A 14,288-nucleotide genomic window follows, 5' to 3' on the forward strand; every position below is an offset into this window, starting at 1 on the left:
ATGCCAGAAGTGTAATGGGAGGTTGTGCAGCCTGACCCAAACTGGCATCTTTGATACCACCATTGTGTTGGCGTCGAATTCTGGAAACCAAGGGGTCATAAAGAGTCCTGCATTGCCCCAGAACCATGGTCCCTTATTGAGGATATGTTCCCTTTCCTGTACTGTTCTGAATTTGACTATAAAAAAGCCTTTGGGGCATAAGTATATTTCACAGTCTAGTGACCAGGCATCATATATCCATTGGTGCAAAACATCAGATTTAGGCCAAAACCCATTGAATCTGCATATAACTGATTTGGAATAGAGATCTGTGTACAGGTCGTTTACCTCAAGCATTGCGATGGTGAGAGCAGGATTCTCAGATTTTTGTTCTACAATGTAGGGCCCTGGTAGCTCGGGTAGTGTTGCTGGTTTGGTTTGTGATTTTTCCTTACCTTTGATTGCATCCTTAAAGGAGCTTGTGCTTTTTGAGCTGGTTCCAGCGCATCCACCCCACAGACGCAGGTTAATCATGATGGTCAAGTCTGTGGTGATGCCATAATCCTGAAGTGTGAGGTTGTCCTGTAAACTATAGCCTAAGTAGATCAGATTTTTCCAACATGTTGGTATACCAAGGTGGTTATGGATTTTATACCTTAGCTCCTGAATCCTCCTCCCCTTCCAGATCCTCCAGCAAATAGTCTTGCCTTCTAGTGTTTTAATGAAGATTTGTATCAGATCCACCTCAATAGAGTGTGGATTTGTTTGAGGAGGGGCTTGATCTGTTTCCCATGTGCCCAGAAATGACATATCTAAGCATATCGATGCTCTATCTGGTTCTTTCTTTGCCAGATCATGTTCTCGGTGTGGTTAAGTGAAAAATCCAAGTACACAGTTACAATGGTGAGCCACTAGCTCCAATAGTGGAACATTAAGTCACTTCTTGCTTCTTCAAAGAATGATCTTCTCTCCTATGCCAAGCTAGTGAATCCAAATATCTCCAAAGTCTAAGCCTCCAAAATCCCTTTTCTTAAGTTATGGGGTTTCTTTTATAACAATAGGAATGACCTTTCATATGCCTTATTGATCTATATATGAAACTACTTGAGGATTATGATAAATTGCAAGTGATTAAATTAGAGTTTTAAGCCTCTTATGTCAAATTAATAAACACATAAAGATGAATTAAAATTTTAGTTTTTGCAAACACAACACAACAAAATGATGAAGGAGTTCACCCCTCCTGGGCTACATCTCCTGGTCCAGCTTCCAATGGTTGGGCCTCTTGCATTATGCTCATAAAAATGGTGTTTACATCAAGTTACAGTGCTCAAATGGCTTCAACAATAGATCCAATGGCTTCAGAATTGTCAAAAACCCATGTCTAGCCTCTTTCTACTCCCAAAAAGGCCAAAAATTGCAAAAGATATGATCTCCCCAAGTTTTACTGCTATTCGTTCTACAAATCGCACATGTCTGCTAACTGTTCCACAATTTCTGCCCTAAAAATCGCTAATGGAGCAATAATTTGGCTAACCATTAGTGCATTTTGTGGGATACTTAATTCATCCATTAACGCTTATGGACTGAATATTTCACCTCCTCATAAGTCCCACACTCTTGGTTTTATTGCGGCCACATGGCCTTGGGCTGCCCCCCCGACTCCTTTGCTCTCGGTTTTGCAGACCTAAGCATATTGCTCCGGGCGCGAGTTGTGTAATGTGACCCATGGGTTGGGCTAGCCCTTGGCCCCCACCCACAGTTCCGTCGTGATGGGGTTGCTAGTAACTAGGCCTTATCCCAACCCCTTCCCAAATGCACCTAACTATCAAATTAAATATATTTCAGATATGTCATATATTAAGTAACAAAGTGGTGGTGTGTCAGTAGTGGATTTGGTTGATGAGTTTGAGGTCCTTTGTTCGATTCTTGGGAGGTGCAATTTGACTCTTAACAAAATTTTGGTCACCCAGAGGAGGCCACGTGGAAAACACTGGTTGGCCCACTTGGTGCTCTCTCACTGGCCACCTCAACAAATACTTAAACCAATAAAAATTTTCCAACCATGCACACAGTCAGCGGCCACGTGTCAAGAGGTCATTGGTCCTCTAGGTCCAGTCACTACCATGTCAACAAGCCCAGTCAACTGTACGGACTACTGTGTAGTATTCCTAGGGGGGATAGTATGGGGTACAGAGGGAGGTACCCAAGGGAATAATGTAATAATGGGATGGGTCATAGTTATATACTAAACCCATGGTATTAGATATATGGTATTGAGAGAACCATGGTATTGTATGTATGAATCATATATAGAGGCTAGAGACTCCCCATTGAGAATGTCAAGGATTATTGTATTGGCAAGCATATGGCTTGTGGAGTGTTCTCATTCCTTAAGGAGTGACTGTATGGTGTTACCCTACCTCAAGGGTTTGATATGAATAAAGATCTGAAGATTATATATTTCTCTCTTATTATTTATGGGTATATTTGCTTTATCATATATTCTCCTATATTTTTGGGTCAGACCTATTACAAGTTGTATCGGAGCACTTTCTTGGGCAAAGCGAAGAATTTTTATTTTTTATCTTTGCAGGGATTGTTTTTTGGGGCGGTGAGTTTGCAGATCAAATCTATAAGTTCGGGTGCAGACTTTGCAGAATCTAATTGCAGATCTAGATTCTTTGCAAAAAATACCCGATTTAAAAAAAATCAGTCGAATCGGAGTCCGGATGAGGGAGATATCGCTGATTTAAAAATCACCTGTGTTGCAGATTTTTCTTTGACGAAAATTCATGGGCGACAGATCTCTAGTTAATTTTTGTCGTTTTTGTGAGAAATTTTGAGAAACAAATTGTAGATTTGAGATCCTCTTGAAAAATTACCCAATTTCAAAAAAGAAAATCGGTCGAATTGGAGTTCGGATGTGGGAGATATCGCTGATTTAAAATCAACTATTTTTTTCAGAATTTTTTGTGACGGTGGGACAGTTGCAGCGCGAATCTAAAATTCCAGTGCCTAGATCAGGATTTCTATCACACGGGAAGATGCAAAATAGTCATTCCATTTCCGAAAACATGTCATAATAAGGATTCTGAGCAATATTGACCGAACTGTGGCCATTTTAAATTTTCGCCAAGTGATTTTTTTTTTCAAAACCCTCTTCATGGCTTCTAGCAAGAAATATTTTACAGGGAAAGATAATGGTCCTACTATTGAAGAATTCATAGAAAGAGAAAAGTCATTATGGCCAAAACATTGGAAATGTTTACTATCGCTTAGTATGAAAGAAGAGGCTGCCATATGGTGGAACTCACTTGACACCAAGCAGTGGTCCAAACTTTCAGATGAAGAATTTGAAAAACTCCTTTTGGACAAATGGTCTCATGCTCAAAAATAGGGGAATGAGACATGTAAGGGGTTATTTTATACTGGTATCTCCTTATTACAGGTTCATGGATATATTCAGAAGGAGAAGATCATTGTGTCTATAAATCATAGTTGCAAGGAAAATCTTATAAATGTCAATTTGGAAAAAAAATTGCAAGTTCCAACAAAACACATGGAAAACACATGGGTTGATAATGCGGGTGTTTTAGTTTATAAAGATTTGAAGATTTCTATGGATAAGTATGTATTGCATTATGATTTTTATGCTTCAGATATGGCTAATCTGGATGTTGTTTTGGGATATCCTTGGATGGGATCTGTTGGTACTATCAACATTAATGTGCAGAATAAATTCCTAAAGCTCTGGTATAAAAAGAAGAAAATTATATTACAGGATATTTCCATCAATAAACAGGTAGAGTCCAAGGAGGCTAAAGTAGAAGATGTTCCAGGGTCTGACACATCAGATGATGAATCTGTGGTTAAAGTAATATTGGAAGATAAGAAACAACAATAGGGGTCACAACATGTACTAGATACCAATCAGGCTCAATCAGGTGGTGAATTAAAGCAAGATACACCATTGGTTAAAACTTCAACATATCACCACCCAGCAAGAAAACAACCAACAAGATGGTAATGAATCAACAACAAGGACAACAACCTCTGCATGATAGATAGAGAGGGGCGACGATCCACCCACACCACATCAACACAGAAGAGCCGCCAGGGTCAACTTCCATCTCAAGCGCGCGAGGCACTAACTAGATCGAGGGTTCACCTTTCTCTTGGATGGCCAGATGCACATGCATGGTATCAGTGGAATACTCTTTTGAGTAGATCTTATTTTTGTGTTTTTATTATGTTTCAGGGACGAAACATGTTTAAGGGGGGTGGAATGTAATATACTTAGGGGGGATAGTATGGGGTACAGAGGGAGGTACCCAAGGGAATAATGTAATAATGGGATGGGTTATAGTTATATGGTCATCCCATGGTATTAGATATATGGTATTGAGAGAACCATGGTAATGAACCATGGTATTGTATGTATGAATCATATATAGAGGCTAGAGACTCCCCATTGAGAATGTCAAGGATTATTGTATTGGAAAGCATATGGCTTGTGGAGTGTTCTCCTTCCTTAAGGAGTGATTTTATGGTGTTACCCTACCTCAAGGGTTTGATATGAATAAAGATCTAAAAATTATATATTTCTCTCTTGTTATTTCTGGGTATATTTTATTTATCATATATTCCTATATTTCTGGGTCAGATCTATTACAAGTTGTATCGGAGCACGTTCTTGGACAAAGCGAAGAATTTTTATTTTTATTTTTTATTTCTGCAGGAATTGTTTTTTGGGGTAGTGAGTTTGCAGATCAGATCTGTAAGTTCAGGTGCAAACTTTGTAGAATCTAATTGTGGATCTAGATTCTTTGCGAAAAATACTCGATTTCAAAAAAAAATCAGCCGAATCGGAGTCTGGATGAGGGAGATATCGCTGATTTGAAAATTCGCTGTGTTGGAGAATTATTTTTTGACGAAAATTCATGGACGACAGATCTCCAATTAATTTTTGTCATTTTTGTGGGGAATTTTGAGAAACAAATTGCAGATCTGAGATCCTCTTGAAAAATTACCCATTTTCAAAAAAAAAATCGATCGAATCGGTGTCTGAATGCGGGAGATATCACTGATTTAAAATCAATTATTTATTTATTTATTTATTTTTATTTTTATTTATTTATTTATTATTATTATTATTATTTATTTATTTATTTATTTTTATTATTTTATTATTTTTATTTATTTATTTTATTTATTTTTATTTTTAATTATTTATTTATTTATTTTTTCAGAATTTTTTTGTGACTGTGGGACAGTTGCAGTGTGAATCTAAAATTCCTGTGCCTAGATCGGGATTTCTATCACATGGGAAAATACAGAATAGTCAATCCATTTTTGAAGACAGGCCATAATAAGGATTCTGAGCAATATTGACCAAACTGTGGCCATTTTAAATTTTCGCGAAGTGATTTTTTTTTTCGAAATCCTCTTCATGGCTTCTAGCAAGAAATGCTTTATAGGGAAAGATAATGGTCCTACTATTGAAGAATTCATAGAAAGAGAAAAGTCATTATGGCCAAAACATTGGAAATGTTTACTATCGCTTAGTATGAAAGAAGAGGCTGCCATATGGTGGAACTCACTTGACACCAAGCAGTGGTCCAAACTTTCAGATGAAGAATTTGAAAAACTCCTTTTGGACAAATGGTCTCATGCTAGAAAACAGGGGAATGAGACATGTAAGGGGTTATTTTCTACTGGTATCTCCTTATTATAGGTTCATGGATATATTCAGAAGGAGAAGATCATTGTGTCTATAAATCCTAGTTGCAAGCAAAATCTTATAAATCTCAATTTGGAAAAAAAATTGCAAGTTCCAGCAAAACACATGGAAAACACATAGGTTGATAATGTGGATGTTCAAGTTTATAAAGATTTGAAGATTTCTATGGATAAGTATGTATTGCATTCTGATTTTTATGCTTCAGATATGGCTAATCTGGATGTTGTTTTGGGATACCCTTGGATGGAATCTGTTGGTACTAGCAATATTAATGTGCAGAATAAATTCCTGAAGCTCTGGTATAAAAAGAAGAAAATTATATTACAAGATATTTCCATCAATAAACAGGTAGAGTCCAAGGAGGCTAAAGCAGAATATGTTCCAGGGTCTGACACATCAGATGGGGAATCTGTGGTTGAAGTAATACTGGAAGATAAGAAACAACTGCAGATATCACAACATGTACTAGATACCAATCAAGCTCAATTAGGTGGTGAATTAAAGCAAGATACACCATTGGTTAAAACTTCAACATATCACCACCCACATCACCCAGTAAGAAAACAACCAACAAGATGGAAATGAATCAACAACAAGGACAACAACCTCTGCATGACAGATAGAGAGGGGCGACAATCCACCCACAACACATCAACACAGAAGAGCCGCCAGGGTCAACTTCCATCTCAAGCGAGCGAGGCACCAACTAGATCGAGGGTTCACCTTTCTCTTGGATGGCTAGATGCACGTGCATGGTATCAGTGGACTACTCTTTTGAGTAGATCTTATTATTTGTGTTATTCTTATGTTTCGGGGATGAAACATGTTTAAGGGGGGTGGAATGTAGTATACCTAGGGGGGATAGTATGGGGTACAAAGGGAGGTACCCAAGGGAATAATGTAATAATGGGATGGGTCATAGTTATATGGTAAGCCCATGGTATTAGATATATGGTATTGAGAGAACCATGGTAATGACCCATGGTATTGTATGTATGAATCATATATAGAGGCTAGAGACTCCCCATTGAGAATGTCAAGGATTATTGTATTGGCAAGCATATGGCTTGTGGAGTGTTCTCCTTCCTTAAGGAGTGATTGTATGGTGTTACCCTACCTCAAGGGTTTAATATTAATAAAGATCTGAAGATTATATATTTCTCTTTTGTTATTTCTGGGTATATTTGCTTTATCATATATTCTTAGGTTAGATATATTACATATTGACTCGGAAATCTTGCAAACTACAATTAATTTTTTTTTAGTTGTTTCCACAAATGAACAAGTCGCGTTTCTGGGAGCATATGGCATTTGTTTTTCGTGAAACAAATTGCGTTGGATTCAGAACGAATATATCTATGTGATTGTTTAGGTTTTGAGCCTTTCCGAAAACTTTGAAATTTGAGCATAAAATTGATCCACCTGATCATTCCTCCCCATTGGTGCATGCGATTCTCTCTCATTGGCCACCTCACCAAATACTTAAACTAATAAAAATTTTCCAACCATGCACACAGTCAGATGACATGTGTCAAGAGTTCATTGGTCCTCTGAGCCTAGTCACTACCCTATTAGCAAGCCTAGTCAGCTGTATGGACTATTGACTGGGCAATCCTGCAAACTGCCTTTTTTTAAAAATTTCGTTGTTTCCTCAAATGAACAGATCATGTTTCTGGGAGCATAAGGTGTCTATTTTTTGCAAAACAAGTTGCGATGGATTTAGAACAATGAGATCTATGTGGTTGTTTATGTTTTGAGCCATTCTGACAACTTTGAAATTTAAGCATAAAATTGATCCACCAGATCATTCCTCCCCACTGGAAGATTTTGGACCTCCAAAAGCTCTTTATTACTGAAAAATTAGATGAGGGTACAACTCCCTCACCCTTCCAGTCTCAATCCACTGGAATTTGCTTGAATTTAACAATTTCAGTTTTTCATGAAAGCTGATCATTTTCCTTGATTTTGGAGACCTTGTCTTGTTGTCATAGATACCATCTTGCTGCAATTTCAAAAAATATGCAGAATAACAGGAATGTTCTTGAAGGAACAAACACATTTTTGGAAATAATACTGAGAGGGAGGGTGAATCAATATTTGTAACTCAATAGTATTTCATTTCCATAGGCAGATTTGTATACGCTACTTTAGCTAAGTGAACCAGCGTATACACGCGATTGTTATTAAAGCAACTAGCGTATATGCAGAGAATTTTTGATTTACCCAATTTATCATGCATTGAACTTTAACCAGTATGTTAGATATGAATTAGATAATGTAGAATAAAGCATTACACATAAGCATCACACATGAACACCAAGATATAAGGTGGACACCCAATGTGGGTAAAAACCACCTGCTGTTGTTGTCTCTGTCTTCTTTTAATAATAAGAAAAATCTGTTTACAATTTTCTACTGGTGCAGACTTTTACCAGTACACAGGATTCTACTTGCAGAAGGCTGCAACCTTCTCTCATTTTCCAGCTACCACTGGAAGGGAGCTACAACCCCCTAGCTCTTGTGCTAACCAATATGTTTACTAGTACGTAGGTGCCACCTTACAGGAACCTCCACTCTTCTACCAGGGACCACGTTTCATAAATTTTCAAACTGGATACTCCTGGAACACAATACCATAATCTGAAGGCCACATTTCATCCAATTTTCATACTGGACCCATCAACAACATAATAGCTGCATTACAATCATCAAGTACATAAACCAATCACTGAAACTCCTGAATCTGATAATTCAGAATACTGTCACCAAAATAGGGTCACCAAAACAGAACCTAGATCTCTGTAACAGCAAATAAAAAAACTGAAACCTTCTTCACAACGTATACGCTACTTCCCTGTGTCTAAACAGCGTGTGTACGCGCTTTTGTCAAAGCCAACCAGCGTATACATCTATAAATGTTAATTCATAATTTTATAGCTATACCAGACTTCAATTATACCCAGATCATATCATTTACAGAATAATATATGCGTCAGTATTCAGATCTAGAATATGCATGAGCAAAAACACATAATGATAGTTCATTTTACGTCTTAAGATCACGATCCATCATTAGATCTAATCCCTCATCATCCGCTAAGGTTCATCCTTGGTTTAGATCCAACAATGCACCATAACCCAATAACCTGCATACTAGATCTCACACTTCATCAGATATTCGATACTTGCACACCATGGCCTAATGGCCTTCTCCTCCTTTTATAGTTTTAGGCCTTTCTCAATACCATGGACCAAAACCACTTAGGACCAATACCTTGGACAAAATACCTAGGGTCAATACCTCAGACCAGATACCTTGGACCAATACCATAGATCAAAATACCATGGACCAAAAACTTAGTTTTCCAAGGTATACACGCTTTTCCTTTTGTGAAAGTGCATGTGTACGTATACATGACTTGTATATAGTTAACTGAATGTATATGCAACTTGGTCAAGGTTAACCTGCGTATACCTCTCTTTCTTCATTCTGTGTAGTCTGATCTACAATTCTCTGCTGTACTGTGATCTTTCATCTGAGTGAGTTTCCATCAAGGACAACACCTTTATCATAATGCCAACAATCTCCCCCTTTGGACTTGATGGCAACAACAACACCAAGTCACTCTCCCACTTTGACATCAAGGGAAAAGGGTCATGCTCCCCCTGAGTACATGCTGAATTCTCTGATGTGCTAAAGTGTACTAATTGAGCTCCCATGATTGAGTCCATGCCCCCCCTGAGTACGAGCAAAGTTTGCAAAAACATGACTTTATACAGACCTTCCTATCACCAATGACTCATACATCCATCCATCTCCCAACCAAGTGGGGATATACCAAATTTGACTTATCCACCCAACCAAGTGGGGATATACCAAATTTGACTCATCCACCCAACCAAGTGGGGATATACCAATATGATAAAAACTAGAAACATTACATCATCCATCCCATACATAGTGGGGTTACAAATTAGGTCATTTCATGACCTTTACATTAAATGATATGCATGACATATATAACAGAGACCAAATATCTAAGACAAGACCATGATAGTCATAAGCAACTATCATATGATCTGCACCATCAATAGCATCTGTCAACAACATCCAGACCAGCAACCTGTATATGTTCATCATCATCAACCTGTGTCAAAGTATGTCAGCATATATCAACTCATCCTCTTGATCTCATCAAGATCAACTTGCCTTGTTCCCTTATCATAACCTTCCATGAATCAACTAAGCATATGTCATATCTCCAAGCGGTAGCACAATGTGAAAACACCATAGATATCATTATCAAGAATTGCATGATCTTTCCACAAGAACCTTCATTATATCATCACTAGGGAACATCCCACATCATCAACCATGATAATCAACATATGTGAGTATCATCCTATCATCATAAAGTAAGAACTCATCATCATTGATTCGGTACCAAAGAAAACATAATGCCAATAATGCTTTATTAGAAGCATAGCATGTCCTCCCCTTGACCCTGTTCCACCTATTCACTGTCAGAACTGATCACTACATATGTCAGAAAGAGATATCAAAACATCATCATCAATCAGATATACATCAAGTTATCAACAAATTTATGAGGACCAATATATTTCCACATGTTATCAGCAGATTGTAACCATCAAACAGAGCAGATAATTGACAAAACCATATCAGACCCCTTTTTCTGAGTCTGGCCCACTGCTTTTCCTCAAACCAACATATACGCGACTGTGCCCACAGAAACCTGCGTATGTATGCGACTACGCTTCATGAAACTCGCGTATAATATCCTTTCTCTAAAAGATAGGATTTAACAACAAGATGATGCAACAACTACTCCCAGCTTTTGTCTAAGATATTCAAATGTCTCTCTGGGCAGTGGTTTAGTGAATATATCAACAACTTGTTCTTTGGAGGGAACATACTCCAATTTGACCTTTTGTTCAAGCACTTGTTCGCGTAGAAAATGATATTTGATGGGTATGTGCTTGGTCTTGGAGTGCATGACAGGATTCTTTGAAATACTGATGACACTTGTATTATCACATAGAATGGAGATGGGTGGAGTACATGTGATCTGAATGTCTTGCAAGGTTTGCATCATCCAAAGTAGTTGAGTGTAGCAAGATGCAGCAGCCACATATTCTGCTTCAGCTGTAGACAATGCAATTGAACTTTGTTTCTTGCTGAACCAAGACACTAACTTGGAACCCATATAGAATGCACCACCACTAGTGCTTTTTCTGTCATCAACACTTCTTGCCCAATCTGCATCTGTATATGCATGAAGAGTGAGATTTGTATCTCTAGGATACCATAAACCAAAGTTCTGTGTTCCTTGAAGATATTTGAAAATTCTTTTGACTGCCTGAAGGTGTGATTCCTTTGGATTTGCTTGGAATCTTCCAACTATTCCTACTGCATGCATGATGTTAGGTCGGGTACCTGTTAGATAACGCAGACTGCCAATCATGGATCTGTAAGTTGGTTGATGTACTGCTGCCGATTCATCATTTGAGCTAAGACTGCATCCTGTTACCATTGGGGTGCATACTGGTTTAGAATCTTCCATGCTGTACTTTTTCAAGATTTGTTTGAGATATTTGGTTTGTTAAAGAAAAATACCATCTTTATTTTGTTGAACTTGTAGACCAAGAAAATAGGTAAGCTCACCAAGCAAGGACATTTCAAATTCTTGCGGCATTACTGAGGAAAAATTCTGACTCATGGATTCTTCATTGCTACCAAAAATGATATCATCAACATAAACAACAATTATTAGCAATTTATCAGTGTCAATATTTGTATATAGATTTCTATCTGCTAACCCCTTTGAAAAACCTTGTTGGTGGAGATATTTATCAAGACAGTAATACCAGGCCCTTGGAGCTTGTTTTAGACCATAGAGAGCCTTTCTGAGTCTGCATACACGTTTTGCATCATTTCCAAGAATGAATCCTTCTTGTTGTTCAATATAGACTTCTTCTTTTAAGTCTCCATTAAGAAAGACAGATTTTACATCCATTTGGTATACTTTGAATTTTTGAAAACTAGAAAGAGCAAGAAACATCCTTATGGCTTCAAGTCTAGCAACAGGTGCAAAAGTTTCTTCAAAATCTATACCTTCTTGTTGAGCATATCCTTTACAAACAAGTCTGGCCTTGTTTCTAATAACTTCTCCATTTTCGTTCAGCTTGTTTTTGAATATCCATTTAGTTCCTATGATATTCTTATCATGACGTCTAGGAACTAATTCGCAAGTATTATTCTTTTCAATTTAATCAAGTTCTTCATTCACGGCCTTGACCCAACATTCATCTTTGCATGCTTCATTTACATTTTGAGGTTCGGTGGAAGATAGTAATGCTAGATAGCTTGAGGCTTCTGTAATGGTTCTTCTTGTCTACGTACCTGCCTCTTTTTCCCCTAAAATTTGATTTTCTGGATGATTTTTCTGAACATACCTAGATGGAGTCTTTTTTTCTACCGTTATCTCTTCTTCTGGTGCTTCACTAGTTTCTTCTTCAGAATCAATGTGATTTGATGTGGGAAAATAATCCTCATCTTCTTTATTTTCATAATCTTCGGTTTTTATCTGTTTTGGGTTTTTGCATGCTTCATCAACCACAACATCAATACTTTCAATAATTTTCCCAAGTCTTTTATTATAACATTTATATCCTTTACTTCGGGAAGAGTAACCAAGAAGAATACCTTCATTTGCTCTAGGTTCAAACTTACCAAGTTTTTCATCAGTCCTTTTGATGTAACATTTGCTTCCAAAAACTTTGAAGTATTTTACAGTAGGAGTATTACCATACCAAAGTTCATGTGGAGTTTGAGTGTTGTTTACCCAAACATTTGCTTGGTTGAGAATAGTGACGGCGGCGAATGCGGCTTCGCCCCAAAAGGTTGCAGGAGTTCCAGATTTCTAGCATAGTTCGAGCCATTTGTTGAACAGTTCTGTTCATTCTTTCTACCACTCCATTTCGCTGAGGAGTCCTTGCGGTGGAGAGCTGCCTTTTTATTCCATGTTGTTCACAAAAGTCAAAGAATTCATCCGAGGTAAATTCCCCTCCTCGATCAGATCTGAGGCATTTGATTTTGCGATCTGATTCATTTTCAACCAAAGCTTTGAAGGCTTTGAACTTTTCAAATGCTTCATCTTTATGCTTTAGAAGACCCATTCAACACATTCTGGTAAAATCATCAATGAACAATATAAAATTCTTCTCCACGAGGTGACTTTTTCCTTGATGGTCCACATAAATCAGTATGAACAAGTTCAAGAGCCTTACTAGCTGACCCTTCTTTTTCAATAAAGTGAGATCTGGTTTTCTTACCGAATTGACATGGTTTACATATTGTATTTTCAGGAATGCTAATATTTAGAAGATCACGAACAACCTAGAATCTACATGCTTTTCTTATTTGAGAAAAGCTTAGATGTCCCAATCTTTTGTGCCATAGCCAATTTTAATAATTTTTGCTTAGATAGCATTGTTGTTGTCCTCCCTTGAGTATGTATAAGTTGTTTGGAGTTCTTGTACCTATGATCATGGTTTTTCCTGTATTAAGCTCACGAACGACACATCCGTTTGATAGAAACACCACTTCATTTCCTTGATCACACATTTGACTGACACTCAACATGTTATGCTTTAGACCATCAACATACATAACATTCCCAACTTTAACTTTTTCTTTCAAGAAAACAGAGCCTTTACCTTTTATGATAGCAGGAGTTTTGTTTCCAAATGAGACATTCTTTTCTTTTTCTAAGGCATTATATGAGTGTAATTTTTCTTTGTCACCTGTCATGTGTTTTGAGCATCCACTGTCTATGTACCACTGGTTTTCTTGTGCTTCTGCGTACAAGGCTATACCACATCTTTCTGTTCGCGGTTCTTTCTTTCTCCATATTTTGGGATTTAATGCAGTTTTCTCCTTTTGACATATTTTCCGAAATTTACTCCTGCATTCAGATTCTTCATGGCCAAAGTTGTTACAAATTGAGCATTCTATTTCATTTTCAAGAAGAGAAAAGTTATTATAGGAACTTTTCTTGATCCCTGCCACATTCCTTTGATTTCATGCTTCTCTATTCATGATGGTTTTGTAAGCAACACATTGAGTAGCTTTGTGTCCAAAATTATGACATGAGAAACATTGACCATTGAAGAAGTTCCTGCAATTATCAAATCTATTGACCTGGTGATTATAGTTTCTATTCATATTTGAAGCAAATTGAGTATGATTTACCTGAGGTTGGTTGTGACTTCTGTTCATCCTTGAAGAAAATTGAGCCTGATTTTCCTAGTGATTTGCTTTATGCCTTTGTTGAGGATTGTCATACTATTCACTGTTCTTTGCTGCATCAAGATAGCTTTTAGTGGAGGTTGACGACTTCTGTGATTGAGGTGCTTCTTCAGTATATCCAAGACTTGTCTTTATCAGAGGAGAACGCTGCACTTTGATAATTTCATCTAAGGTTTGTGATCCTTTAGCAAATCTAAGATTGAGAGATTTTGTTTTCTCAAGATCCTTTCTTAG

The sequence above is a fragment of the Pinus tabuliformis genome, chromosome 6, assembly GCF_031772625.1.
Source record: "Pinus tabuliformis cultivar Carrire ecotype Pingquan chromosome 6, CPIR1, whole genome shotgun sequence".
Lineage (NCBI taxonomy): Eukaryota > Viridiplantae > Streptophyta > Pinopsida > Pinales > Pinaceae > Pinus > Pinus tabuliformis.